Genomic DNA, 6,807 nt, shown 5'->3' on the forward strand with positions numbered 1-6,807 from the left:
GTTCTGTCAAATACACTGAAAGACTCCATGAATCGATGTGTGCCAGTAACATCCAAGCATAAACAGTGCCCCCAGCACATATTGACTCTTCAACCATCTATATATCATGCTGTTCCCCATTCACTTGCTGAACTTACACTCATATGTCATTCAAGCCCAGTCCTGTTAGGCTACAATACTGCATTCATACATCCAACTTCCTCATCTTATATATCGAGGTTAACTGCACAGAAACAAACCATTCAGCTCCACAGATCCATGTTGGTGTATATGCTCTATACTAGTCTGAAAACACCCAATGTCGTCTGATCTTGGAAGTTATGCAGACTCAGGCCTGGTTAGTACTTGGATGGGAGACTGCCTGAGAATTTCAGGTGCAATAGGCTCTTGGGGTGGCATGGTGGCTCAGTGGTTAGCACTGCTGCCTCACAGCGCCAGGAACTCGAGTTTGATTCCACCCTCAGGCGACTGTCTGTGTGGAGTTTGCACATTCTCCCTGTGAATGTGTGGGTTTCCACCTACAGTCCAAAGATGTGCAGGCTAGGTGGATTGGCCATGCTAAATTACTCATAGTGTTCAGGCATGTGTAGATTAGGTGGGTTATAGGGGGATGGCTCTGGGTGGGATGCTCTGAGGGTTGATGTGGACTTGTTGGGCCGAAGGGTCTGTTTCCACACTGTAGGGATTCTATAAACCTCCTCAAACTTTGCCTTCTGTCACCTTTTTTGCACATCCTTATGTTGCTTTCTCCCCGGCTGGTTTCTCTCGCTTTGACTATGAACCGTTAGTTTTGGTGGCGTGCTTTGCCTGTTAGCTGTACCCATGCGCTATGCTACTCCATTGACTAAAGCCTGCATTGTTGTCTCTTCATGGATTCTATCTACCGTGCTTCCTCTTAGACATTGTATTTCTGCACTGAGCATTGAGCTTGCTCTGTCTAGCTAGACGTCTCCCGCTCTAAGGCTGCTGCAGAACGCCTTATCCGTTTGTAAAAGTAACTCTCCCTCAATCTCAGTTAATTATTTATTTGCATTAAACCGATGACAGCTCTCTAGTACAATGTTTCCATACTTCCTTCCTGCAAGTTCTGATAACGTGTGACTGTCAATGTCAGTTTAGCATCATTACCATCATGAACATATTCACGTCCCTTTATCTGACAGTTTCTGCACATGGAATTCAACAAGGTTCCCAGTGGGACTAATGAGGCCAAACCCAGCTGTACTGGGGAAAACTGAAACTGGTGTGTTGTCCTAAGTCTCATCCTTTAACTCAGTGTTAGCTTCTGTCTGATTACAATCATCTGGATTACGAACCTCAAATGTTTTTTTTCTACTTTGTAAGTTAATTAATCACATTACTACTTCTTTCCAGGTCTCATTTGTGATGGTAGACACACAGAGGAAAGGAAAATGTTCTACAATCAGACAGATGGAGAAAGGGGCAGCTTGTAGGAAGAGGGAGGAGTAGCATAATGAGGGCCTTTAAAATGTTGTTTGTCTAACCTGTCAAAGGCCAGAACCCCAAATCGGATCAACCGTGATCCTATTGAATGGAGAACAGGCTTGAGGGGCTGAATGGCCTACTCCTGTTGTATGACTTATGGCCATGGCCCACTGTCAGGAATATTAATGCCTGTCACACTGGGACTCAGCTCCATACTGGGAACTCCTCACTTCATTCCCACCATGTGACACTGCAGAGCTGTTGTACTTGTGTTTAGTTCTGGGATTGGTTGAACTGCAATGGGTAATTCCTCATTTTCTAATGGAGAGCAAGCAAGGCTTAAAGCCACAGGAGCAGGAGTGGAATGTTCAGCCCCTCCAGCCTAATCCACCAGAAAATTTGATCATCACAATGTGGAGCTGGATGAACACAGCAGGCCAGGCAGCATCAGCGGAGCAGGAAAGCTGACGTTTTGGGCCTGGACCCTTCTTCAGAAATGGGGGAGAGGAAGGGTGCTCTGAAATAAATAGAGACGGAGGGGGGGAACGGTGATAGCAGGTAGACAGTGGAGGGGATAGGGTGGGAGGGAAGACAGACAGGTCAAAGAGGCGGGGCTGAAGCTAGTAAAGGTGAGTGTAGGTAGGCAGTAGTGGGGATTGGTCAGTGAGGTGGGAGGAGCGGATAGGTGGGAGGAAAGACAGGTCAAAGAGGTGGTGATGAGAGGGGTTGCTGGTCTTAGGATGAGGTCGGAGGTGGGAAGATTTTGAAGCTCGTAAAGTCCACATTGAGACCGTTGGGTTGTAGGGTTCCAAGGCAGAATATGAGGTGCAGTTCCTTCAGTTTCCGGATGGCATCGTTGTGGCACTGGAGGAGGCCCAGGATGGACATGTCGTCCAGGGAGTGGGAGGGGGAGTTGAAGTCGTTCGTGACTGGGAGGTGTTGTCGTTTGTCGCGAACTGAGCTTAGGTGCTCTACAAAGCGGCCCCCAAGCTTCCGCTTGGTCTACCAGATGTTGAGGAGGCCACATCAGGAACAGTGGATACAATATACCACATTAGCGGATGTGCAGGTGAACATTTGTTTGATGTGGAAGGTTTTCTTGGGGCCTGGGATGGAGGTGAGGGGGGAGGTGTAGGGGCAGGTGTAGCACTTCCTGCGGTTGCAGGGAAAAGTGCTGGGGGTCGTGGGGCTAGTGGGGAGTGTGGAGCAGATGAGGAAGTCGCGGAGAGAGCGGTCCCTCCGGAAGGCAGATAAGGGTGGGGAGGGAAATATATCCTTCGTAGTGGGGTCAGATTGCAGGTGGCAGAAGTGGCGAAGAATGATGCATTGAATCCGGAGGTTGATGGGGTGATATGTGAGGACAAGGGGAATTCTGTCTTTGTTTTTATTGCGGGAAGGGGGTGTGAGGGTTGAGGTGCAGGAAACGCAAGAGATGCAGTCGAGGGCGTTTTCGACCATTGAGGGGGGGAAGATGCGGTCCTTGGAATACGAGGACATCTGGGATGTTCGGGAGTGGAACGCCTCATCTTGGGAACAGATGCAGTGGAGGTGGAGGAATTGTGAGTAGGGGATCGTATTCTTGCAGGAAGGTGGGTGAGAGGAGGTGTATTCTAGGTAGCTGTGGGAGTAGGTAGGCTTGAAATAGATATCAGTTTCCAGGTGGTCACCAGAGACGGAGACAGAGAGGTCCAGGAAGGAGACAGAGGTATCAGAGATGGTCCAGGTGAACTTAAGGTTGGAGTGGAAGGTGTTAGTAAAGTTGATGAACTGTTTGAGCTCCTCGTAGGAGCACGAGGCGGCGCCGACACAGTCATCAATGTAACAGAGGAAAAGGTGGGGGATGGGGCCAGTGTAGCTTCGGAAGAGGGATTGTTCCACGTAACCTACAAAGAGGCAGGCATAGCTTGGGCCCATGAGGGTACCCATGGCAACCCTTAGTCTGTAGGAAGTGGGAATAAAATTTGATCAGGCATGAGCTAAATTCTAAAGTGCCACATTATGGTATTCCTGTCTTTCCTATTTTTTTCCCAACTGTCCTTTGAATTCCAGCCATTTGTACAACTTCCTTGTATTTTTTTAAAGGCTGAGACAGATAGATTCTTGATCAGTAGGAGAATCTAGGCTTATGAGGAAAGGACAGGAAAGTGGATGTAAAGAGTGTCGGATCACCATGATCCTATTGAATAGTGGAATAGGCTTGAGGGGCCGAACGGCCTACTCTTGTTCTTATTTCTAATTGTCTTATGGATGTTTATTACTACATCATTGCTGAATGACCCCTCAGTTGCCTAGGTGCTAATCTCTGGGCTTCCTTCCCTAAACATCTACATCTGCTCCCAAATAGCTTTAAGGCCATACTTAAAATTGGTCTCTTTGCCCAGGTTACCTGATCTAATGCCTCCTTCAATGGCTCAATGTCTGATAGTACCCTAGTGAAGTGTCTCAGGAAGTTTTACTTCAATAAATGTTCAAACATAAGTTGTCGTTATCATTTTACCTGCCTTTGTTCGATGTCCCAGAACACACTTACCTGACAAAGAAATTATTGATCTCACTTTTGATATTTTCATTAACTTGGAGCTGCCGCAGCTTTTATTAGGAGCAAGATGGAACAGGTTCCAATTAGAGTCTCACCAAATCTTACAGTCGGGAGTCCCATGATTGTAGCCCAGAGATTCAGGGAAGCAAAGCAGATTATTGAAGGCCAAGGGTGAAGGGATGGCATTGGTGGTGCCTGTGCCAGACTGTGGACGATGCTGTCAGGGTGGATCAATGCTGCTGTGTCCCTTCAACTGTCAGATATGCTTTGAAATGCTTTAACCGTTAATGAGCACAGGATTCTTCTCTTATGTGAAAGCTGCCTAATGAATGGTTGAATTATAACTGCAAAAACTGGACCTCATTAAGAAAAAGAAAACTGCTGATGCAGCTTTGGAACTGAAGGAAAACCACTAAAACAATTGAATTGCCTTGTCGCAGATGATGGAGACACTTCAACTCATACTGTTATTGGCAATGACCTCAGATACCATCTGATGGGAAACTTCAGAAACAGAACAAGTTGGGAGAGGATTCATTAATTCAAAACAATAGCAACTGTGTTCATATTCAATTACACATGGATTACAAATTGTCCAATTAATGTTTAAAATAGTGACTATCTGGGTGTTTGTGACACAACTCACTCTCACATGCTTCCTATGTAAATGTTACTCCAAAAACAGGTTTTATTTTCCATTTCCAAAGTCCCTATGGCTGCTCCAAATAATTTGTAGTACATGACCAGTGGTACAAAAGAAAATTCTTTCCATGTATGCCTAACCTTCCTAAGCATCTTATTATTACTAACCCCCTACTGTATAGGCTGAGAAATTTCTGAATAGTAGTTGTGCATGTGACAAACAACAATATCTTACATTTATGAAGAGGTGGATAGCCCACGGCACAGGAAAGTTACGAAACAAATCACAAATCTTGGTCAAAGAGGCAGGCTTTAAGGATCATTTTAAACACTGTAGAGAGGTTTCAGAGCTTGGGACATAGGCTGCTGAAGACACAACCACCAATGTTGGGGCAATGAAAATCTGAAATGTCCAAGAAGCCAGAATTGGAAGCACACAGAGATCTCTCAGGGTTGTAGGACAGGAGTATGTTAAATAAATGACAAACAGGTGAGGACATGGAATGGTTTGAAAAGAAGGATGAGAATTTTTTAAATTCATGTGTTGCCAGGCAGGGAGCCAATGTCAATCAGCGAGCACAGAAGGTGATAGGTGAACAGGACATGATGTAATTTAGGACAAAGCCTTAAGTGTTTGGGATGAGCTGAAGTTTTTGAAGAATGTAAGGTGAGAAAGCAGCCAGGAGGAAGTTGGAAAACTCAAGACAAAACAGGCATGGCTGTAGGTTCCAGAAGTACCCGATATCTGAGATATCATGGAGCATATATTCACCTACCTGTGTCCTATGTCACCATCGTCACCTGCTGCTGGAGGCTCCTTTATACAGAGATATGCAAATACTATACAGTGATGATATTGGGATATTGTACTTAGGTAAATATTGATTTGAAGAGAAATTTCTTAAATATGCTCTGAGAAATTCCTTGACAAGGAGGTGTTACTGGATCTAGGGGATGGGGTTGGTTAAGTAGCCCAGGTGTCTCTGAGAGATCACGTGCAAACAAGTGAGCATTGTATCAGAAGGTCCAGCTTCATTTTGTAGAAGATTGAAGAGCAATTTGGAATCAAACTCCTCTACCAGGAGTGAATTAATTTTAATGGGATGTGTGAAGGGACCTAGCCAGAGTAAAATGGAACCTGAGACTGACAGAGGAAACTGTAACAGAACAATGGGTGGTATTGAAAGAAGAGATGTTTTAGCTACAGGCTAGTTACAGTCCAAGAAGAGGAAGAGGCAAAGGAACCAAAGCCATAGTTCACTGGATGACAAGAGAGAAAGAAGGCTGAGCATTCATCCCCCAATGGGAGAAAGTACAGGAGCATGCTGCCACTTCCCAGCATCATCCTGTCCCTGAACCACCTTCTGGAGGTGGGATGGGGGCTAGAAGAGCCATCTATATGTAAACTGAGTGTAACCATTAAAAGGGTGTCAATGGCCCATTAAAATCTATTGTCATTGGCTGACTGGAATTGTCCCTTCAGCCCCAATGCTCCTCGAGGCATCAGGAGCAGGTCAGTTGCCTTAGGGCAGCTTCCTGGTGGTAGACCAGACAGCCATATCTCCAACCAAGCCTTGAAGCTCCCCCTTAATCAGCAGTAGCTTTAGACCATCCTATGAAAATCCACCCTTCCTCAAAAATGCTCTAGCTGCTGAGGCCAGTTTTTAATTTAAAAATGTTAAAAATTGGAGACAGGATGTCTCAAGGTGGGGACCTTTTCTCTCTCTGCCTCATCTGAACTGCCTCTCCAGTCAGGGCTGGTCTCTAGCTTCCTCATTCCTATTGGATGGTGAGCCTGCCCTATGGCTATGAATTGGCCAGTTCAGAAAAGAATCACTGCCAATGACTATTTCCCACAAAATACAGATTCATAATCCTATTTAGCCCCAAAGATGGGATCTTGATCTCAAATCCAAATTTTTGCTCAGAGAAATAATTAAACAAAACAAATGGTGTATGAGGACATGTCAGGTGAATTCTTTAAGCCAAGAACCTGTCAAATGCAATGGCTTAAGAGGGAAAATGAAGCAGTAAATAAAACCAGCAAAGAGACAATTTGAGAATAGAATGGCAATTAACATGAAAGGGAATGCAAGCACATTCTATTGGCAGGTAAATAGCAAATGTGTTGTAAGAGATAGAATAAAGTCTATTCGGGACAAAGAAGGAGCAACATGCTC

At 45.2% G+C, this 6,807-nt stretch overlaps 1 pseudogene; it reads left to right on the forward strand.

Moving 5' to 3' along the window:
• Positions 1-266: 266 nt before the first annotated feature.
• Positions 267-386, forward strand: LOC125485723 (annotated as a pseudogene).
• Positions 387-6,807: the final 6,421 nt, after the last annotated feature.

Source organism: Rhincodon typus, chromosome 21 (genome assembly GCF_021869965.1).
Source record: "Rhincodon typus isolate 14 chromosome 21, sRhiTyp1.1, whole genome shotgun sequence".
Classification (NCBI taxonomy): domain Eukaryota; kingdom Metazoa; phylum Chordata; class Chondrichthyes; order Orectolobiformes; family Rhincodontidae; genus Rhincodon; species Rhincodon typus.